This window comes from Neolamprologus brichardi, chromosome 12 (assembly GCF_056152115.1).
Source record: "Neolamprologus brichardi isolate AB-2024 chromosome 12, ASM5615211v1, whole genome shotgun sequence".
NCBI lineage: Eukaryota > Metazoa > Chordata > Actinopteri > Cichliformes > Cichlidae > Neolamprologus > Neolamprologus brichardi.
In genome coordinates, this window is record NC_142115.1 from 24,248,854 (window position 1) to 24,273,488 (window position 24,635).

General features: G+C 39.8%; 1 protein-coding gene across 3 annotated transcripts in view; it reads right to left on the minus strand.

Annotated features, from left to right (window-relative positions):
- Nucleotides 1-24,635, minus strand: part of pde4d (phosphodiesterase 4D, cAMP-specific) — a 149,909-nt gene that overhangs the window by 70,199 nt on the left and 55,075 nt on the right. The window contains exon 1 of one of the 3 annotated variants that reach the window (XM_087849209.1): nucleotides 3,357-3,396. The exons of the other annotated variants lie outside the window; for them this stretch is intronic. The gene's annotated coding sequence lies outside the window, so the exon portion shown is untranslated. Of the gene's footprint in view, nucleotides 1-3,356; nucleotides 3,397-24,635 lie in introns of those variants that run through there. 3 annotated transcript variants of the gene reach the window in all.

The following is a 24,635-nucleotide window of genomic DNA, read 5'->3' on the forward strand; positions in this document are numbered from 1 at the left end:
TCCAAAAATTGCTATACTCCACACAAGCAGTACATGTACAAATGCAAAAAAAACCCCCCAAACAAACAAAAAAAAGTAGAAAGGGATTGAGGAGAAAAAGAGAAGAGAGAGTGAGAGAAAGGCCAATAGTGTGAGAACATGACAACAACATAGTTACATAAGAGATAGAAGCAGCATGGGAGCTACCATAGGGTAGCTCCTGGGCTTCTGCGAGTTGCAGAATGACGCATTGCCCTCACATACACACACACACACTCACAAACCCCTCTCAGTGCAGTAAATGGCACATATTCACACCGATGTGCTCTATGCAAGAGAAGCCACACCCACACATTTATCACAATCTAGCTCACGACAGCAGGAGTGACAATACACTTACTATAACACTGCCTAGCAGCAGAGGAGCAGAAATACAATATTTACAATCAGTTCAATCCATGTACTATTAGGAGACCACAGGGTACAGCAGCCATGAGCCAATAAAATAATAAGTAGCCTTATATCCACCCACTCTTCTTGTATGGGGTCCCTAACTGATATTTTGGCTTTTCCCAGCCATTAAAGCTGCTTTATACCTCTGCATGTAGTCTGACTGATAATAAATGGTGAGATTTATCAAGTGCAGCTCAGCTGCTAAATGTCAGATTTTGAGCCTAGGCAGGAATAGATGACTGATGGGGCTAACCTTTTTTTTCTAAGATCTATAAAGCAGGAAAATTTGCAATCAGCAAACTTACTATCTACTTAATTTATTCTTTCAATGCAATCTATTTATATAGCACAAAATTACTACTGTAGTCATCTCAAGTCACTTCCTGTTGTAAGGTAAATAGGGCTTTCTTATCCCGATAACGATATATATTGCAAAATAGTACATTTTCTGTAAATTATGTGAATCTTGGGCAACTCGACTTGTGTGAAATGTTTTCAGCTGAGCATCGTGTACCTGGAGTCGAGTGTTTTGACCGATGCATGAAGCTACACCTTTTTAGACACAAGTAGTAATGGCCGCCTTTTTGTCTGTGAGTATTTATTACACGGCGTGCTGCGGGAAAAGCCTGTTCTAACGTTTGAGTCTAAGGTTTATTTTCAGCACTTACGTATAAGTAAACGTATAATATGAAACGATAGATGTTTTCATATCGTCATCCGACATACATCGTCGTATCAAACAGCCCTAAAGGTAAAGACCCTACAAAAACACAGAGAAAGCGCAAACAATCACATGACCCTCTTTGGGGGCTCAAATGCTTGGTGACAGTGGAAAGGAAAAACTCACTTTTAACAGGAAGAAATCTCTGCAGAACCAGGCTCAGGGAGACAGTTTCAAGCGTTGATACATTTCAAAATAGATGAATATTTTGACGCGCTTTCTTACTGATGTTTATGAAACAGTGTTCATTTTCAAGCCCATCTTTGTGTTAGATCTTTTTCACATTGTCTTTAAAAATACAATTTGCTTTTGTAGCAATCACGCTGCTTGGGTAGCTATTTTTAAATGCGGGCACACACACACACACACACACGCATAGGTGAGATCAACTGATGAGCTTGAGGAACCTGCATTCCTCCCATCTGGGAATGTAGAAGCAAGCTGCTGTAGAGCGCTTTGCCCTAAACGCAGGAAATCAATATCCTGCAAGTTAATGAGATAGACCCCCTAACCTCAGCATCTGATTAGATAAACAGATTAGCAGCAAAACACACCACCGCCATTAGGTGAAGGGAGTGCAGATGCACACTGCTCATGATAGGCCCATTACACACACTGGCAAACTAACAATTAGTAATGAACATAAAAACAGAATGAAGCTGCTGATGTTCCTCCCAGAAAGATTCCCTTTGCGTTATTATCATCGTGTTAGGGATTAGTGCTTAATGCACTAGAAGTAGCAGTAATTTGATGGTGAAGGTGTTTTAATTGGGTTGTTTTTCAGTTTTTAACTATAATAAAAAATGTATTCACATCACAAAACAGAAAAAAACCCCAGCCACATTACCTTTTGAGGCATCTTATGTTCACATATAATCCATGCTGTTTTGTCACTTACCTAAAAAAGAGAACCGAAACAGAAGGGAGACAGAAGGGGAGAGAGAAGGTGGGGAAACAAAAGAATAATAGTTATCAGGATAATCTGTTGACTGCCCTGAGTTGTAATTTGTGCTTAAACAGGTAGCATTGTATATTGTATGTTACTCCACCTGCTTTGTTTCACTCAAATACACACAAGCTGAAAAAATGAGAAAGGCTGGGATTGTATATCAATACACTGCAGTGGCGAGAAAGCCGCTCTCTCCTTATCTTTCTCCATCCCAATGCAAGAAATTGATCTGAGTCGAGCCTCCCATATTCAGCTTCCCATACCCGCCCCCCTTTGTTATCTGTGTCCAGAACTGATTAAAATGCCTGTAAAATTATAGCGATGTCATAGATGCTGAGAAAAAGAAGGCCACTGCAAGAACCACATATCACTAGTAAACTGATGTAGTTTAGGAAACTGGGGGAGAGCAGCCTGCCCTTTGGATAACAGAGATGAAAAAATACTTAAACAAAATAAACAATTTGAGAAAATGAAAATTTTAACTAATAAATTATACTAGTACCATACCATTAAAATGGTGGTTAAAACACACAGACACACACACACACACACAATCATATACTTGTGCCTTCCACCTGGCTGTGTCAGCAACAGCACAACACAAAAGGTTATAAAAAGTCAAGAGGTGCAAGACTGACTGAATGGCATTTGTGTGAGGTCACTTTTGTTAGGTGACACTATTCGCCAGGGTGAATATAACGAGCATAATAGTAAATTTTTAGACACACCAGTTTTTATGATTAATTTCAAAAGGTCAGCCAAGCTCTTGTTCAACAACAGGAGCAGTTAACATAAACAGTTAATATAAACCTTGATCTGGCTCATGTGTGGATTAATGTTAGCCATTTAACTATTAGCAACTCCACATTTTGACATCCCTGGTTGGTTTTGTTCTTACACTATCATAGTAACCTGGTTAGGATTAGCATTACAATGGACCTATGACATAGTCAGAGTCTTCAGTTAGCATTAGCCAAGAAGTTAGCTAATGCTAAAAAGTATCACTAGCAAACCAACAACAGTAACCTAAATTTCGCTAATATCAAACCTAACTTGATAATATATTTATTATATTGTATAATTTATGAAGAAAACACTTGAAAAACTTGCTCCATAAGAGAGTTTTGCATAAAGAATGGCATTTTTTTTACCTACATTTCAAAGCTATGACATGCCAGTTGAATTTTAAAAGGTCAGTAAAACTTAAGAATTTCAACAACACTTAAGTAGTAAACAATTGGCATAAACATTAACCTGGTTCATGTGCACATTAACGTTAGCCGTTTAACTAGCAGCCGCACGATCTGATATCCTTGTGTTGGCGTTGTTTCTACATCATCATAATCACATTGGTCCAGGATCAACATTGCAACTGTCCAGGGACATTGGCTAAGCATTCAGTTAGCATTAGCCAAGACATTAACTTCTAATTAGCAAGCTAATGTTATTAAAAACTATCACTAGCAAACCAACATGAGTAGCCTAAATTTGGCCAGTCACATAGTTTATCCTGGACTAACATTATTATGGCAAAGGATGCAGAAACAACACCCGCACCTGGATATCAGATACACCATTTACTCATATTAGCTGTCTATTAAGTTATCAGCAAGGTAGCAGCTAATAATGTGGGCGCTAGAAAGCAAATGTTATCAATCTATTCTGTCTCTTTGAAATTCTAGTATCATGACAGTACTAATCATCACTACATTTTTCTTTTATTAGATACCTGGAGCAAAACTTGGATCAGTTTTAAAAACTGTGACACAAGAGAAACACTAAACTGAAACAATGAGCAAGCAGCATCCACATAAAGGACGACTTTTTAGTATAGGTAAAGTCACTACTGCTGCACTGCAGTACTGCAGAGCAATATTAAAATATATGTTATAGGATCATATAAATGTGTTTATGTCCTGCAGCTGTCAGACTGCATTTATACTGTTTATACTGTAAAAGCTATCACATTAATATCGGAAGGGGCACTATCTTTAAAAATTTGAGGTTTTAAAGTTGTTGTTTTTTTAATTACTACCTCAGTGCTTAATTAACAATAAAACACAGTATTACTATCAAAGTCAATATTCGGTCATACTGACAAGACTACAACCCACCAGTGGGCCTTTTGATTTCCATCCATCAACTCCCATCCCCCACACGTCTTCCTTCCCTGCATTTTTCTGTCTATCTTCCCTCTTGGCCAAAAAGGTTTGTAGCACGTTTAAATTGAAATGTCAAACATCTAGAAGAGGCACACCAACCAAAGTGAATGGCTGGTGTAACAATCAAAAAGGTAGACTCAAAGGAAATGAAACTAAAATGTATCTTGCAGAGTTATGCTCAGAAGAAATGAGGCAAACTGCAACACAGAACGAAATCTAGATCCACAGATATGACAGTAAGCAGCGCCTTAAATGAAAAGGCCAGACACACAGGCAGGATGACAAATGAAAACAGTCTTTCTTCTTCCAGCCATTGAAATCAAATTTATATCCCAAACTACTGATAAACACTTAAAATGTCACTATGCATCATTCAAGACAGTGAGAAAGAGCCTCAAGGAAATTTTTAAATCCTTATTTAAATCCTTTATTTACTGAATATTCAAGAATATTAGAAATATTCTTACTGTTGATAAAATGAAAACTTGCTTTCCTTTTAAAAAGTAACCACCTACCACCTAGACATTTTTTTTGTCCTTAAAACATGCGTGATTTATTCCACCGACAATTTGAGAAAGACATAAATGTAACATTAACGGCTCTTGCATAACCATCTCAGTCTACTCTGTCAGTCATTATTCAGGAACATCTTTGAAATGTCTTGCTCAAGGGACAAAGAAGAGCCTTTTAAAGGGAGAACCTGCTGGAGATACAACACTATCCATTCGCAAATTGTCATTGGTGACATTTATGGAGAGGCAAAAGGTTTGCGGGCAGGAAAGACACCAGGCTTTAAAGAATACACACACTTTCAGACTCATTTCTCAGTATGGCAGCCCAGACCTGACTGCACATTACTTGAACTAAAAGATATAACTGGGAAATAAGTAGAATCATCAGTTCACAGCCCTTTATTATATGGGGCGATCGTGGCTCAAGAGTTGGGAGTTTGCCTTGTAATCGGAAGGTTGCCGGTTCGAGCCCTGGCTCGGACAGTCTCGGTTGTTGTGTCCTTGGGCAAGACACTTCACCTACTGCCTACTGGTGTGGGCCAGAAGGGCCGATGGCGCAATATGGCAGCCTCGCTTCTGTCAGTCTGCCCCAGGGCAGCTGTGGCTACAACTGTAGCTTGCCTCCACCAGTGTGTGAATGGGTGAATGACTGGGTGTGTAAAGCGCCTTGGGGTCCCTAGGGGGGACTAGTAAAATGCTATACAAATACAGGCCATTTACCATTTATTTTCTACAAATGGATGTGCACACTTGACTGCACTGGGAGAAAAGGGAGGATATGATGTATTTCATATCGGCTATCCTTCAGCCCGTATGTAACCTCAGCAAAAGCCCCATGACTCATGAAACCAGGCATCACCGGTGCCTTTGACTGCACACACTGTGAGCTCATGCTATACATGTCCTGCATGGAGCCAGTGCCAAAGGGTAGGCTGAAAGCTACAGTGACTAAAGCCCATTCTGCTCCAGGACTGTGAGTGAAGGGGTAAAGGACAACTCTCTTCAGTTAGCAGATTCTAATGAGGCATGTTTCCGTGGTGACTGGATTCTCAGCAGGTGATTTATGACATTGCGTAGTCATCACCTCCAGAGCTTCTGGTCCTAGAGTGAAGGGCGACAGCTTGTGATTGGGAACAGCTGTGGAAAACAGGTGTGTGCTTCTCATTACGGCCATAGCGAGATAATGATGCTTTTTAATCACTAGCCCAAGATACGAGACTGCGTGCGTGTGTGCATGTAGGACAGCGTGAAGATTCGTAGCTTTGTATGTGCTTAGTTGCATTGGAAGTGCATGTTTGCACCTTTCATGAAGGATTTGTAGAGAGATTTGCATGTCTTTTCAAGTGTAATTCTGTACATGTGTATCTGTGTTCTGTGAGCACTTGTGTGAGAGTGGATGGATAATGAAAGAGAAAAATCAACCGGTAATAGGATACGAGCACAAGCATCATCTCCCCAGAAAATACTTGCTTTTTTTTATGGGCAATTCCAAAATGAAAGCACCAAGCAAGAAAGCAGTGACGCAAATAGTACAAGGGCCACATGCCGCTTTTCCACAAACTGCAAAGCATTGTCTCCATGTTGTAGTGTGGATTAAAACCCTGTTATCGTGTCTTTTCCCTCTCCTTTTTTAAGCTCAAGAGGAAGAATAATCAGGGCTATAAAGGAAGGTGAGGGTGGTATAAAGGCAAAAAAGAGAAAGGAAAAAGAAGGTCTTCAATTTTGAGGCATCACCTCTGAGCAACACTTAAGAACTTAAGCTCCACAATAAACAGAAATAACAGAGCTCTAATTAATCATAGCAGCTTATTCCTCATGTCTCGGTCTAAAATTGGGAACCCACCGATAGCTGCTTTCCCACCCTGAGCAAGTATTGTGGATCCCCTCATGGGGAGGCAGGCTTGTACACATGCATTACATAGTACGCAGGCAGAGGAGAAAAAAAGCACACTTAAAAAACAAATGCATGCATTGGTTGCACATTCAGTTTATCAACAAATTATGTCTGCTCAGCCACCCACTTGCAATATATAACTGCACCATACAAGCCCTGCATGCATCAGTAAATACACATTAGACTTAGTCTGAGCACTGGCTGCTAAATTTTGGAAAGAATAGAGAAAATATGTGTGATTTAGCGATCAATGTAATGGATTAGAGTTAAAGTGGAGTTCTTAGGCCTGGTCATCATAACAAATGCCTTTAGTTCAGTTCAAATCATTGATCTCACTCTGCTGTTTTTCAAATTTTTTCTCAGTGGTGAAACTGAAGCAGGAATTATGTGCATGTACGTGCACCGAATAAGAAGCAAGGATGGCCGAACAAAGGAAAAATTACCAATATCACATTTTGGAGATTTTATCCAATGCTTTACTTGTATTGTTTCTTGTACACTACTAGCTGCACATAGAAAAGGTTTGCAAAGTCTATACCAAAGTTATTTTCATGTAAAAACAACACTGTTGCTGAGCTGTCAGAAATAATTAAGCTGAGGAATAGCTTGGCCTTGTAGCCCACCAGTATTTTCTAGAGACACTTTTGCAAAGTCAAACTCTAAAATTCATCAGTCATAAACAAAGTCGAATGAACCCAAGAGCCTGTTTATGTACATCCCCACAACAATTTATGGAATGGACTTCATCATATGTTATTTATAAACAGACAATAAATGCCAGTTAATACGTTACTTTATCATACTCCATGATCATCACTTCATCAGCAAAGTGGTTACTGAGTTCATAAATGAATTAAAAGGCATAGACTTCTACACAAATTGGTTTCTTTTTGCAGTTTGGTGAGTCGCCCCCTGCTGGCAAACGGAAAGAATGCAGGTTTAAGGCAGTTGTGCATTGGATTTATATACTATAATTCATACTAATGTTGCACAATTAAATTAATCTTCATCTCGATCACTATTTTGGCTTCCAACAACTAAATGAACATGACTCCATGATATTTAAATCAGCACCCGAGAATGTGCCAGCATGTGCCACATTCTCAGGCTGAGTAACACTAAGTTAAAGGCAGATATGCAGCAAAAATCAAATGTGTGGCACAACCGAAGGTGAAGAGCTCGTCCCTCACAGCGTCTCATCATCCATTGTTGGGAAATAGTTTGGATTTACTGCGAGTAATTAAAAGTAAAATCATGCACAAAGAGTGGTAAGTTGTGTCTGCAATGGAAAGCAAAACAACCGACTTATTCAAAAGGTGCCACATATGTTATGGTACAGTTTGTTTGTTTTTTGTTTTTTTCATTTAATGTAATGTAATTTAATTATTCTTCCAAGAAATTAACGGAATTTAGGTGAATAAGGAGGAACAATTTTACTTTGATGCAAAGATTTGAACAAATGCGAGAGCAGCGTTCAGATCATGATGCAAGAAAAACATTTTTTGCTACTAAAATCAATAAATAATTATGACAAGTAATTGTGATCTCAATGATGATCAAAACAATCATGATGATCATTTTGCCTCCCAGTCATGCAGCCCCATTATAAACCGTACGCAAAGCGAAAGCTGTTGTCTTCCCTTTCCTCTAGAAACATTCTGAAGGCAGAGATTTTGTGAATAATTTCAGGGGACAGGAACAAACACCCAGACAGGGCAACACATTATAGATGATAGAGAAACATTAATGACATTGCATTGCTCATCTGCGCAGCTTCTTGCCTTGTTTTCACTCCCAATGCACGGCATGAATGAACTAGCATATTTCCCAAAAGGAAAACACAAGCTGCTTTAGGCTGTACATGGAGCTGAAGCCTTATAGGAATTATGCCGAGGATACTCTGCCTGTCAGTATACATTAGGTTTCCATTATATTTATGATTTACTTGTACGGTTGGGCTACGAAGGTCTGTTCATGTGCAGTTATATGGTTGTTTGTTTTGCAGTGTTATACGTTGAGTAACAGTCTGTCACGTGAAATGAATTCCTCCCAGCAGACAATAAAGATATCATCGTCACGATCATCAAGTTACTCTTGCATCTTGTTACGGTCTTTTCCATCTAAATGAATAATGCAGGCTTCCTCTCCTCATGTGGAATCAGCCTCCGAATGCCAAGATTATAAATAAGGTTGTACAAAATGAAAATTTAAGCCCTCTATGATAATATTCAAACATTAAATCTTAAACAAGCTCTGCATCACTTTCAAATTTCATACTTTTTTTTTTTTTTAGATTTCAGTTCCAGTGCACTCATTTAGACTGTAGTGTTACGGATGTTAGAGTGTTTTTGTGATCAAAAAGGCGATGATTTTTAATACAACAGGAGGATGTGACAGCAGTTGCACGTCTTGCATCGCATTACTTGGCTCAAGATCAAATGCCAGTTGCTGAATCACACGTAAACATGTTCATCAGCAATCTAACAAAAGGGCCTCTGGAGGTTAATGTGCTGATGCACGCTAAAAATCAACTTTGTAATATATGGTGGATCTTTCATCACTTACTTCACCATCTCTTAAAGATAAATGGATGAGGTTTTCTTATTTATGTCTCTGCTTAGGCTTGAGTACTGTAACACCTCACAGAAAGACAGCAGGGTTTTGTTTGGTTTGGTTTGGCTTTTTTGCCAAGCTAAAATGGGCCTTTGAGAGGTTACTACACATAAATCTTTATACATTTAAGACAAAGAGTCGGTGTCATCTTACCTAACAGCGGTCTATGTGTTTTCCTGTTATTTCTGGATATTTGAAGAGCAAAAGTGTTTTTTATGCGCAAGTAAATGAAACCCCACAAAACAATTTTGTCACACTAATGGCAATTTTTGTTTGAGGAAAGACCAAAATCTCTTTAGCGGGTGCCTATTTTGTTTTATATGCAGCCCTGGATAGAAACTTTAGGAGGTGCCATATCAACAGCCTGGGGCATTGTTAAAAAGAGGGTTTGCACTGGCCACCTCAGCAACCCAAAAAAGGCCTGTGAGACCACAGAAGAAAACTAAACTGCCTTCCTGGGTGAAAAAAAAAAACAATGCAGCGTAAGGAACACTTTTGACAAGGTAGGTGTGTTATTATCAGCATCTACAATCAAATACGTACCTTATGAATATCTACTGTTGAGAGGGTTTCCTTCCGTATGCAACGCACGGCTAAAATAAAGGGCTAAATTAGCTGCAATGAAACCACAATTAACCTGTACCAGAAAGTGAAGAAACAATCCATCCACCTATCCGATTCAGGGTGATGGGGGCTTAGGTACACCCTGTACATGTCAATAGTCTGTCGCAAGGCTAACACAGAGACAGACACAATTTGCACACATATTCACACCTATGGGGAATTTTAAAATCATCTAATACCACGCTCTGGATTTCTTTGAACTGTGGGGGAAAGGAAGAGTACACCAGACGAACCCACACCACACGACAAGGGGAGAAACTACCGGGCAGATGGTGGATTCAAACCCAGAACCTTCTTACTGTGAGGCAATGGACGACACCACTGTGCTACCCCAGGAAAGCTCTCTGTGGCTTTTATTTCTGGCAACTAACTGGGTCTATTGATGATATGATTGCTGATTGAAAGCATGAATTCTGAAGCATGTAGAACTTTCTGCTCAGATTTTGTTGCAAAACTGTGAGGATGGGCCACTCCAGTGCTGACCGAGAGTCACTTAAAACATACCAGGAAAGCAAAGCATTCGCTTCCTAAGGCAAAACATTAAATGTTATAAAAAGTCTCATCAAGTATGCTTTTCACTAAACTGAAGGCAAGTGCATTAAAGGCTTCGCCAAGCATCACAGTGCAGCAAACTCAGCATTTGGTGTTCCAGACTCCCACGCAATCATTGACTGTGAAGGATTTGCATTCAAGTATTAAAGATAATTCAGAGTATTTGCAATAACTTTTAAGCTTTAGGGGGGATTACTTAAAAAAAAGTTTAACTTTTAAATGGTTAATTACTTTACAGCTTTAATTGCTCCCATTAAACAAAGCTGCAAGCCAACACCTTCATTTTTCAAATCCAGCGGGGCAGTCTGAGAGCCCGAGATGCAGCCGAAGAAGGCTAAACAATGCAGACATCCTTTTCCTCAGCTATATCCATCAGCCTCTCCCGTGGGAGTCTGCAAACCATATTCAATGTGTACCAGGTCTTCTCCCAGTTGGACGCACCTTATAACCTCTGTTGGAAACATTCACGAGAGGCAAAGAGCACCTTTGGTTCTTTCATAGCAAAATTCCAGTAGAGCCCTTGTTCAATCTCTGCGTGTCAGCCCAAACACCAGGAGAGTGAAATTCATTTTAACAGCTTGAGAAATCAGATTTCTCTCACACCAAACCACAATATACTTCTTTCAGAAGAGGAAGAAAAACTATGTGTGCTTCTTGGATGGACTTTTAATATGGATGAATACTGCTTTAAGACATCTGGCTTCGATATATTGTGTGTCCCTCTGCATACAAGAAGACAAAAAAAAGAAACACAGAAGTTTTGTAAGTCCCTTGCTTTACGCAGCAGAAACAAGTTAGAGTCTAAACAAAGAAGCCAATGCAGAAGAAGGCCACTGATGCAAACGACACCAATCGCACTTTCATTTTCTTCCTTCCATTCCCCCCCCACCTTCCCCGCAGACCTCCACGTCCTCCTCTCTGGCATGTGAGATAAGCTTTCTGTCAAATACCAATTTTAAAAGAAGATTAAGTAGTTCTGGCTCTCAAATCAATTTTACCCCCCACTGCAACATGAAGACAAGTGCATACACATAAATACACACCAACACATAAGGGCCAGCACATCGAGATATCAACACACATTTCATTCCTGAGAGACGACACGGCACCGCGGCGCCTTAATCAAACCCACAACAGAAGTAATTAAGAGACGCTGTGGCATGATGGCCATTATTTCTTTAGTCAAACATCAAGGTACATTGGATTCTAAAATTAGCTCCTTATTTGCAGCTTATTCAATATGCCAGAGCACAATGAGGTTGGAGTCTAGCAGTGTTTTTTAAGTCCAGTGACAGCTCGGCGCTGTAACACACACAATAACATTTCTATTGTGATCTAAGCCAAATAAACAACTATTTTCTCCTCCTTGACAGAGAACCTTTTCCACCTTTTATACAAAATAAATCATTTATTAGAAAAAGAAGGAAAGGAAAGTAGTGGTTGAAGACTATGGCTTGAACAAAATTCTTGCAATGAATTTGGATCCTTTTTCCATTAAAATGCCCACTCACAGTCAGCTGTCATCCTCAAAGCAGCTTTGCTGTGTCAAGCCGTGGATAAAATGGCAATAAAACTGAGTCAGTCTGCTATTAGTTTGTAATTGAATGGGGCAAGTTAGCATTTTGGTCCATGCAATCTAATTGTGATAATAAAGATTAATAGTCACAAATTCACATTAAGTATTTACACTCAGATTCCAGCCAGAACTTCATAGATTTTAAACAGAAATTCAGAAATTCCTCCGCAAACATTGACATAGTTACAGCAGGAAAGGGATTTAACTGTTAGATGGCAATTATTTGCAAGTCTTCCTCAGTCTCTCAAATCTCTTCTGACCCCCCCCCCCCCCGCCCCAAAACAAACAAACAAACAAACAAACAAACAAATAAACAGACAGACAAACAAACAAAGAGACAAACAAAAACAAAAATGACCCAGGTCAAAATGATCTTGGTTCCTCCTTTGCCCAGCCTTTGCTCTACCTCTCCATCAAATCTAATCAAAATCAGTCAGGTGGTTTTTGTGTAATCCTGCTTACAAACTGACAGATGGGAAAATATGACCTCCATCAAGGTGCCACCTACTCTGCGGAGTTACAGTCCAAAAGTGAGTATAAATGAGTGCTGAAATTTAGGTTGCACATTCCAGAAAATACAAGACAAGCAATCAAAGCTCATATCAGGTTGAGCAAAGCAACAGTGAAACAGAAGAGCAATATTTCCACAAACGGTAAGAAAGCAAGAGGGCGTTTGATCACAAAGCCTTTCAACATCCTTGGAAACACAGCACTGCCTCAGCACTGTTGGCATGAAGAGTTCATTTCCAGGTGAGCTCCCTGTTGTCACGGAAACCAGTGGGTATATTTTTCAGTGACCAGTCGAAGGAAGGCCCTTTTCTCATAAATCAATGAGAAATTCAAATGTGACAAGGTCCTCTGACAGCTTTCTAAAATCAACAGCTCTATTTTTTCTGAGGCTTAATGCATTCTTAAGTGTACTTTCAGTATGTATGCAGTGATGGGGAAACTAGTTTGAAAGCACAGCTTTACAGGCTACCAATTACATCACTGGAAGAAGCTGTAAGAAAAGGTTAGCTTAGGGAGAAACCAAGTTTGGTTAACAAAAAAAAATATGATAGTTTACTTATAATACAAAATCAGAATAAAATATAATTTAAAAAAATCACATGCCAGCAAAAGCGGCATACAGAAACCAAGAAACATAATAGTGTTCTTATAATCCTATAATACTGTGAGAATGTGAGAAAGTGGAGGAATGTATGCTTGGTAATGTATATATTTGTATTTGTATGCATCCATCAGTCAGACACCTTCCTTCAAGTTGGTGCACTCATTGATTACTCAGGTAACCTCTAAAGTTGCACAAATAGGCATTTCTAGACACTTGTTAATTAAAAGCAGTAATCACTATCTGCACTTTACACCTAGTATGTTCATGTTTCTTTTGATTAACATTAAGAACTACTGAACTGAAATAACACTGACCCAAAATAGTTTGTACTACAGTAGCTAACACAGAAAAAAAGATGATGACAAAAAAGGAAATTTAACAGCTTCAAACATTATGGAAATATGAGAACAGCTACCAGGAGTGCAAAATTAATTCACTCAGACTGAGCCTTATATCTGCTTATTGTAGATTTAAAAAAAAAAAACACATCATAATGTAATACACGTTGAATGCAGGCTTCTTGAAGTGCAGGAGCTTTTCAGCCAGAACAGGTCATTCAGAGTTCATATCGTGTGAATCACTCTGCCTCACCTCGCTCTCATCCTGTGGCAACGTTCAAGTGCTGGACAGGCTACATCCTGGATTGAAAGTATTATTTTCTTGATGAAGCTGTGCTGTTACTGCCAATTACATACTGTATATAGCGACGGCATGGCCATGCAATGTCACTGGAAAGATGAGTGGAATTGTAATAACATTACAGTTTTGTCTACTCCTAAACTGTCTACATTTAGGAGCATGATTGTGCTCAAAGTATTCATCCACTGTAACGTAATCATGCATGTCATCAGTAATCCTTTTACTGGCAGTAGTAGTTGGAGAGTCAGAAAATAGCAAGACAGTGTAAAAAGGAGAGAATTTAATACAAAACATGAAAGAATTACCATTAAACATTACCTTGACTGTCAGTGATCGTGTGTGCACACTGAATACGAAGCTACAGCCAGTTAAATCCCATCACTTCTAACACCAACCACCCCTTAACTGTTTTACCTTGAAATTGTTTATAGCAACTATTACCCCACGGATCAGAATGCACACCGACCTGTGATCCCTCATTGTTAGCTAGCTTACTAACTGATATAAAAGACATTTGTATTCACTGTAAGCAAAATGATTTTTTTTTTTAATCTTTTAAAGTCAGTCTAATGCTGCAATATTATATTGATATTGCAATATTATATTGATGAAAACCATCGTTTGCTGGGATCAGCAAACAACACAGCCTAATGCCACAGTGTATTCAAATATTAGAGCAGCAGAACCAACACGATTGTGCAGCAAAATTAATTTACAGCCCGGAAAAAGTTGACCATCTGTTTTATTTTTTTGGTGTTTTTTTAAGGCCTCCCAACTTTCTAAGCTTGCTACAGGTAGTCCAAGGAAAGAGATGAAGGTTTTCCAGGAACAGCACAAAAAGTCATGGAAGTTTAGGTACTTGGAGGAGGACCACATTCAGTAACCATCAGTGAATGCAGGCTTCCAAATCTTCCTATGCTGAAGCCAGGAGAGGATGTTTTGAACAGAAGAGGTTCCTGTTGCACTGCTGCAGATTGCAGTGTTTAATCAGACTTATCTACAGTACAGTACGCACACATGACTAACAAAGCTTTTTCTGCAGAAATGATTTTATACTTTCAAAGCCTTAAACAGCGACTGTGCTCATCAAACCGTGCGGATAGCTTTTGATTAAAAAAACCCAACACTTATCTGCATTACGAGGCAGCATTAACTCACTGCACTATCCTTTGTATTTATACTAGCCGTCTGATCAGAGGTAATTTGTAATTCTCTTGTCATTCATCTGTCTGAAGTGGCTGTTGCCTGACCATTTCCACCTACAAACAGCACTGAATTAATAAAACCTTTTCAAAAAATTCACCGCATGAACTGACGACGAGCTAAAAGCAAGGCTAACAGCTTGTATCACAAATATATCTCATTAGTGTGACAGCATTTACATATCCTGCGTTACAAGATCCTGAAAGCATGTTAACAGGGAGGGAAACACTCGTGTCTGACACTTCCAAAAAAAAAAAAGTATATTTGGCTGAAGTAAACCTGCAGACTTTTGGAGTTTGTGCGTATGAGTGTGTCCGTGTGCTTTTGTGTGCTGTGGGGGAAGTGTGATGTAACTATTTTCCAGTGTGTTTCCTGTTTCCCTGTTTACACTGTGTGTGGGCATTACTGCACTGTGTGTTGCCAAGCAAGTGAGCCTTTGGGACTGAAGAGCAGACATTTTTCAGTTTACTGCGCCATCTACTAAGAGGTAATAAGAGTCTGCTGTATACAATCCAAGCTAGGTTTACTGAGCAACTGAGAGTAATGCTATGTCAAGCAACTTATTATGCTGAGTACCTATTGTAAAATTTGTGAATATGGTTGGCTTTAAATTTGAAATATTTCGCAGTGAAATAGGGACTAAAATGTCTAAAACCTGCCCACCCACCAGGTTATATCTTACATATGCTATACACCATTTTTTCACTCTCCTGTGGTTTGACAGTTGCAATGAGCATCCATTTGAAGCTGTTGGAGGGCTGAGATGAGTTCTAAGCACCCTGAACTAATCTTTTCCCTCCAGGCCATTAGTCAGGCACTCCCTAAAACCCAGGACAAAGGCTAGTTAATGTAGCTGGACACAATGCACGGCGCTGTGTCTACAATGTATTCACAAATCTCGACATTTACTGGATAGCACGCAGCATTCATTTTCTTTTACTGCAATGATGAAATATTGTTAGCTTTACTAGATTGCAAATATATTATTTACTAAGCGATTAGACATATGTATTCCCCAGCCAAATTCAAGTGGCTGCTGGAGGTTTCCCGGCAGTCCCTGTGAAATTACTCAAGCCCCAGTCATGCAGGGCTAGTGACTGGAAGGTGAGCCCATGGCAACCACTGGTCGCTAGGGAAAGGTGTGTAATACCTGACCATTTGGTGAGCGGTTGTTTGCTATTGGTCACAAAGAGGTATGCAGTGCTGACTGAAAGTCCTCTTTCCAGTTGCTTTAGTGGGTATCTGCAAAATGCTAGACACCAATTTGACTGCAAATTCTCACCACCTAGCCTCTTTGATAATTTAAAGAAGGAAATGTAAACCAGGAACGGTGACTGATCCCTTTCAAAGTAAAAGTTGCGTCTTTAAAAATATGTTGGTTTCAACAGCAAAACTTTTACTTTAACATCAAACCGCTTCAACTCATTTAGCTGGTTAGTTTGTGAGTTTTTGAAGACAAAAACAAGAAGGTTTGTGATGCAGCACCCTCTTTGTCACAGATTTCACCCAGCAACAGCAATTCTCACCAATCGGTCAGTGAATAAACATCTTTCCTTAGCAACCAGAGGATTCCCGGGGCCATGAACCAGTTCTTAGGCCTGTGTGGCTGAGACCTTAGTGAGACAATCATAACACATTTTTTCTGCTGAAGTACTTTGTAGTAAACTATGGGTGAGTCTTGTCTTAGGGGTGACTTTAGCTCAGGAAGTAGAGCTAGTCATCTGCTAATTGGAAGGTTGGTGGTTTGATTCCTGACTGTTGTAGTCTGTATGCCAAAGTGTCCTCAGGCAAGATGCGTTCATGACTGTATGTGAATGCCAGATAAAAAAAACAAACTTTTAAGTGTAGAAAAAAAACTGTTTGAATGAGGCATGTTGTACAGAGTGCTTAAATAGTGAAAAAGCACTATATAACAACTAGGGATGCAACGATACCAATTTTTACAAACCGATACGATACCGATACTTGGATCTGAGTACTTGCCGATACAGAGTACAAAAACCGATACTTCTACCACACACCCACACATACAAATGCAATGAATTGGAAGACAGGTTTTATTTTATTCTCTGCCGATAAAAAATAAAATCTTAATAAAAATGACCACAAAAAAATTTCAAGTGAAAAATAAGCACTTCAGTTAAATTATTGCAGAGTCTCCACATTGTAATTTAACAAAATACCACTGAACTATTGGCACTGTCTCGAGCTTTCAGAATAATAAATAAACACTTCTGTTTGGAATAAAATAAATACAAATTAGGTTTGAGAATAAAATAAACTTTTAAATTATTGCAGAGTGTCCATATTGTAAAAAAACAAACAAAATAACGAAAGTATTTGGCATTGATGAACTCCTCATCTGCCCGTGGATCATCAGTCGACTGCGCCGTTAAACCAAGGACTGACATCGCGCACACACTGCTTGTCTTTACCTCTTCAGAAAGTTTTGGCACCATTATCTCCCTGATGTATGGGCGGTTGGGAATTTCATATCGCGGCTCAAGCATGCTGAGAAGACGGTGCAATCCTATGTTTTCCACGGCCGGCAGTGGCTGGTCATCCAGAGCGATAAAATGAGTCAGAGCCTCTGTTATTTAAACTGCCCGTGGATTTTCTCTTGACATTTTTCATCGCTTTTCCAAAACCTGAGTTAAAGTTGGCTGTTCCGGTCCACACTGCTGACATTTTGCTTAGCCTAGCTACAGCAGCCTCCAGTTTCTCTTTTTTTATCTGGAGCCACCAGTTTCACTCGTTTAACCCTGTGCCTGTTTAGCGTGGGATGTCCCCCTAGTGGCCAATCTAAAAAACTACAACAGAAATGACATGCCACCCTCTGATTAATGAAATAAGTTAGTATCGGTTCATGGTATCGGTTAACTTTTACGAGTATGAGTACGCACACATTTTACAGTATCGGCCCGATACCCAATACCAGTATTGGTATCGGTGCATCCCTAATAACAACCAGCCCATTTACCAAATGTGCACTGATAAAAGCGATGAAATTATTTTGTTCTGCTTTGAAAAAAAAAGGTCAGTGACTCACATTCAGACCAGTTAGATTTACCTGACCTTAACCAAAGCGTTTTGTTTCCAAACCAAATCAAAGACAGAAATCTGGATGCGAAAGCTAGTGTCTGCTGTGAGAGTGATCATCGCATGGCCGCCATCCACTTTCTGACGAGACTTATTCTTCCAAACCATCTGCTCACTCACAGACAATCCTGCCAGTCAAGCATCTGGCCCACGCAGCAAAGTGGCTCTGCAATGCAAATATCATCTTCTTTTTTATGGTGCTTCTTTCCACAAAACACACACACACACACACACACACACACACACACACCCATTATGTAGAACTAGCTAAAACTAATGCAGTCCAATAAAACAGTCCTGCAGTGAATCCCACCTACTGCATCCAGCCTTCACCACATAATTGGGTGGAGAACTAAAACCAATTGAAATTCAACTGAAATATAGTTGAGCCCTGCAAAAAAATTCTGTTCATGAAAGTGCAATTTATTGCAAGAAAGCGGCATAAGACGGTACCCTGTTTAGCCACGTGTGCTTAATAGACAGCCAACTGTGTGCTATAGTGTTAGCAATGTTGTTGAGCAACATTTTCACGCAAAATGAGAACACGGGCTGTCAGAACACACGTCCAATTTTCATGCTCTTGCCACTAAAATCCCACAGAAGCATGAAGATCACAAGCCTTAAATGTTTCCTATTACCCCCGCCCCCAAAAAAGCAAAAGACAGAGATGCTCGCACAAAGTAGCACTCGCATGATTCCCTCACACACTAATGTCTCCTAACATCCTCACCCTCAGTCTCATGAGAGCGATGAGAAGCAAGGTGCAGGCCAATTACCTCATAGTCAGAGCATGCTGTTCATTTTTCATCTTTCATTACAGCATGCAGCGGGCACTAAATCAATGCAATCAAAGGAGACAACCGTAGTGGTCAGACAGGCAGCGGAAGACTGGTAATCAGGATAGGAACCAACACCGACAAGTACACACATACACACACACCCACACAAGAAAATGTTTTAAAAAGGATGCACGGAGGAAGACGTGCACACAGAAATTTGAATATGCACGTATACATATTGCACAAACACAAAGCCACCAGATGTATTTGCACAGTCTATATTTGCACACATATGCACACAAATGCTAGCACATAAAAGATGAAAACAGGCTCTCATAAAGAGCAGGATATTGGAAGCAGCTGTGAAAAATGATCAAGGGATGACATCAATAACAGAATGGCTCTCACAACACAGGAGGCAGCTGCATCTTAATTGGACACGCACCTCATTAGAACTGCTAGAGGTGGACCAAGGCCCCATTCGGGTATATAAAAAGGAAAAGGTGAAAGAAAATGACCGGGTCACAAAGGTGTTTCACCAACAGGATTAGGGATCAACCTAGAAATGCCAGTTTTCCCTGTCAATATATAAGACCACTGAAGACTGGAGCGAAGTGAAATGGATTGAATTCAACAGGATCAGACTGGAGATAACTGATCAGGTAATAGAAGCTGTACAACACCGTGAGCTCATGTCTGCATTTTTTAAATATCAAACCAGGTCTTAAAAGTCTGATACAGACAAGATGACTATTATGTGAGTGCCAACCTAAGCAAAATGAAGAGTGGAAGAGCACATTGTAGAAAAAAAAATGTAGAAAAAAGGTAAAAATTTTGCACAACTTTTTCCCCCCATTTATATTTATACCCCCAATGTTTTACCAGATGTCTGTGCAATCGTTATCGCTCAGCAGCCCTCTTCATAAATACCAGAAGTGATTCGTGAGACCACAGAAAGTGAATGATATTTGGCAACTGCGAAGTGGTTGGGATATGAGATAAACTTCAGGCGAGCCACTGAAGCATCTACCAGCGAGAGTGAACAACACTGTTGATTGGCATTAAAGTAAGTACATTAGAGGGTCACCTAGCAACCGGTGCCCAGGATATGTGTAAGCAACCAGCCATCAGTTTCAAAGTGATGTGCAACGAGCGTCCAGTGTACGCGCAGCTCACAGTGTCAAACCAAAGCAGATGTTACAATATCTAGAGCTACTTTCAGCTGCCGCCTTATTCACAACTGGTTTTCAAAGCTCCACATATTTGATTTTTAGGTCACATGCAATCCCCAAAAGATCTGCATCTTAATAATATGCTGATAAACCAAAACCAGACTGTTTCAACCATCTTGACATGTTTTCCAAATATAACGTGGACTCAACTGTACCTAAAAAACTTTTCTGCCTCTCAAATCCAAATATTAGAGAACTTTTCTATCTATCATACAACTAGTGTGCAGGTTCAATATTCTTTTGAAGAGGTGAGTTGACCTGAACAAAAAGAAGACCTTAAACTAATGGTTTCTAAGTCGAGAAAATGGGCATTATGAATGGAGAGGGTGCTACTTTCAATTATTGTTTAATGAGCTGAGCCTGCCAACTATAATCACACATGACCAATGGATTTACCACATCCATGCATCATTAATGGATCTCACCTCAGGCTAATAAGGCTCTCTCAAAGAAAAATGATAAAGGAAGCTTTAGGCCACATTCAAATGTCTCTTTGAGTTTTGAAAATCTTCTCTCTCTTTTTTTTCCTCTCCTCTCGTTACATTTAGGAACGTTTCGACTGTGGTGGGAATGGAGCTGTGAAAGAGATGGAAATTTAGCCAGCACCTCTCAACCTACACAGTAGCTGCATCAGATACGCCTAAAAGAGTGCACGGCCATCTGCAATCTGTTACAAAGATACTCAAAGTGATTAACAGCTTCCCCTTACATCGCCACTCCTCTTCTCAAGGCTCTCAGTCCTCAGGCTATTCTGGTGAGGCCCTGGTGCAGCTGCAGTTATCAGTACAGCCCCCTCATCAGGGGCTGAATTCTCCCTTAGCATTCAAGTCGAAGTTCTGATGGTGAAATCAACCGAAATATAACACGGCTCAAAAAGATAATGAAGGTGCGGCAAAAAACCCCTAAAGAAAACAAGTGGGAAGGCGTTAAAGGAGCAGTGGGTGAGAACGGCAATGTCCAACATGTAGACTCTGACGTGGATACGCTGATAAATCTAGAGGTAGATAGAAGCGGACTGCACAAAACAAGATGAAAACAAAAGCATATGAATGGCTGACATGTCGGACCAAGCACAGGCAGAATCTTTCAGTAATTTGGTTGAATCAAAAACACATCAACATATCAAAAGGCCTTTGATGAAGCCCCCGCAGCTGTGGCCTCTTCAATGCAGATTAATTCTGGTCATCGTTTAATTAAATCTGGTAGTGCAGTAACAGCTGCTAAAACACCTTCATGTGTCTGGACCTGTTGGATTCAAATAATTATCAATATGCACATAACCCCCCCTTCATTACGGATCACTGTAGACCTGCGGCTAACTGTGCTTCAGGGAAATTACAATGTTTAGCCTGGCATCATGACTTTTAAGGGCTGAAAATACACATCAGCAAGCAGAATCTGAAGCAGTGTCCATCTCTTTTGGTTTTCAGAGCCATATTCTTATAACCGTATAGAAATTTTGCATGTAATAGATGTGAACCTTATTAATGCTGGCACTGAATTCTGCCTTGATGTAAAAAAACGTGGAAAGTGAAGGAAGGGGACCGAGGGCAATGGGAACTCACAGAAGCTTGGACAGGCTCAGGTGGACAAATATAGACGTATCCACTTATTTTAATATTTAAAAAAGGGCAAGAGGTGGTTTGTGACTGCGACTGGGGACAATGAACTTGTGATCTCACTGTCTTTAAATGGGGACCAGCCCTGCAACCATTCTCAATCAGTTGCTATCTTCTAAGCGGCATTGGTGCTTCAAGTGCTAAACAGCAATACGAGTCAGTCTGTTTCCAAGTGAATGGGGCGGTTACATCCAATCTGTTTGTGACAGTACAGTGGTTACTGAAACAGCTAAAATTAGCAAAACTTAGAGAAGAAAGGGAATTTAACATTTTTACTTTTAAAATACTTTCACAGTCTACTTCTGTTAATGTGATTGTTGCCACCTTTGACCATCATGAATTAGGTCCAGTTGGTGCTTTATTGCAGGTTACGCTCATACATGCATCAGAAATGTTGAGGCAACACATGCGCTTTTTTATTATTGCCATGAAATATTGAATACATTATATAACATATAATGTCATTTTGAAATTCGAGTTTCACAGTCAATATTAACAATTTGGCATTTTGATTATTTAATTGTTTGAAGTTAAGCACGCCATTTTTCTTTTTTCTTTCTTTTTTTTGACTAATTGCAGAAAATCAGCAAAATGAAAGAAAATAATATTAAACAGAAATTCACACTTCAAAGTCCAGATCACAGATTTGGAACAGAAGTTCCACCACAGATAATGACGCAGATGCTGCAAGACAATAATTTAACTGAAAAAAATATAGGCGCTCAACAACCTTGCTATTATATGGAAATATAACCAGTTATGTCAAGACTCCTACTGTAAAACAACGCTCTGCAGACAAATTGCACTCACTGGTGAAGACTAACTGTGACTAATTGGAACGTGCCGGCAAGACTGCAGTCAGTCTGACTTGGACTGATTTGGATTGTTTGGAGACAGGTTGCTTCCCACAAAGCGATCTATGCAATCATCTTGCGATTGAAGGAGGTCACCCAGAGATTGAGGTTGGGTGACCGATTTGTCACTGCAACAACTTCCACTCAGTTATAAAATGAGAAAAAAAATTAAATGTAACCCACAGGCAACAACTCATTTTATTGTAAGTAGGTTGCCAACCTATTTTCACTCTTGTATGACTGAGCCATCAACTTCAGCCTGTCACGGTTCTGGGTCCGTTGGACCCAGTATTTTGAGTTTATTATGTTTTGGTTTAATTTTGCATCATGGATTGTTTCTTGTTCTCTTGTTGTGGTTGTGATGATTATTATTAGAGTTTCATGTTTCTGTTATCCATGTTTTAGGAATTGTGGTTTCATGTATAGTTCAGATCCATGTGTCATTTTCTGTCTCTCTGTGTTGAGTCCGTGTCTCTGAGTTGTGATTCATGTTTCCTGTTTTATTGTGAAAGTCTTTGTCTTATGTTAGTGTGTGCAGCTTGGTTCCCCCCGTCTCGTTAGCCCTGATCTCTCCCAGCTGTGTCTCCCTCCTGTTGCCCATTCCCTCATTACTACCCTGTGTATTTAAGCCCTGTGTTTTCCCGTGCTCGGTGTCGCGTCGTACCCTCAGATCCTGCCTGTGTGTTCCAGTTAGTGTTTTCATGTTTGGTTTCTGTTTTGTTGGTGCCAGCAATAAAGCTGTGGTTTTCAGTTATATTTCTGTCTCAGAGTCCTGCACTTGGATCCACATCTCCACCTGCCCGCACACAGAGCCCTGACACAGCTTTAAGTAAATAATTAGCGTTACGCTATCTCAAACCTTTCACTGACACGCCCCATTTCAGAAGCTGAAAACAGTTTGCTGCCCACAATAAATCATCAACTACAAAACAAGAATTCAATTTCAGTTTCTGTGAAATAATGGTCAGCACGATAGCATCAGCAAATTCCTTTTGTTTACTTTCCCTTCAAAAAAGCCCTTTATTGAGGTTAGTTTCACATGCTGGGTTTCCTTTGGTCATTCATACCCTAACCTGCATTGGCTGCATTTCCCACACGTGGGGCCGAAAAAAGTCCAGACTAAACTAATTATTATTCCTGCAATTCCCTCAGTGTATCACTTTCTACTTTATCACATTCTCTCGGCAAGTATTCATGTTGATCATAAAACTAAATTGCACAGTTCAACCTGTACCTGACCCAAGATCAGGCAGTCCGGCTCGGATTACCTGACTAGAATTTATTCTGTAGCCTCAAAAGATCTCTTTGAATACTAATTTGGCATTTCATAAAGCAGTGATTCCCGATACAAAATAAAAAAATTTAAGAACATTTGTATTACGTGTTCAGCAGCAAGTCAGGTAGGTGGTTATAGGCAAAGGTCACTTTGCCGAAAAGCCTTCCTGTAATCTGTTTAATGAATGGCCACTCTGCAGTTACTCCAGGTCAGCTGATAGCACAGAGTGACCAATTCTATTTATACTGAGGCAATGAGCCACTGACGTATTAATAATTTCTCAAACAATGCAGTTATGTTCTAAAACTGTACAGGAAATCGGATGATGTGATTACTGCTGTTCTAGAGGGCATTTCATCAGTAAAATATGTCTGGTAAGTTATAAAATACAGTCTATAAAACATAAAAAATCATCACTCTGTGCCGTACTTATCGTTGCCTCTTTCACAGTCTCTCTCTGTCACACAGTTATATAATCTTAGGTTTCTTATTCATCTCAGCCAACACTGACTCGGCCACTACCTCAGAATACAAAGTCAAAGCTGAGTCATATAACCGGGGTCCTGTCTAATCTCTGACAGTGAGAGAATGACACAGAATAAGCATGCACATATCTATTTGTGTACGTTTGAGTGAATCTATGCAAAGTCGTGTACATGCTATTGATTGTTCTAAATCTGACTGGTGATGAAATGAAAAGCCTGCAGTGTGCCGATGTGTCGTGCAGCCAAGACTGTTAGCAGAGTAGCCACAGCAGCATTGCTCAAATGCTCATATGTATGCAA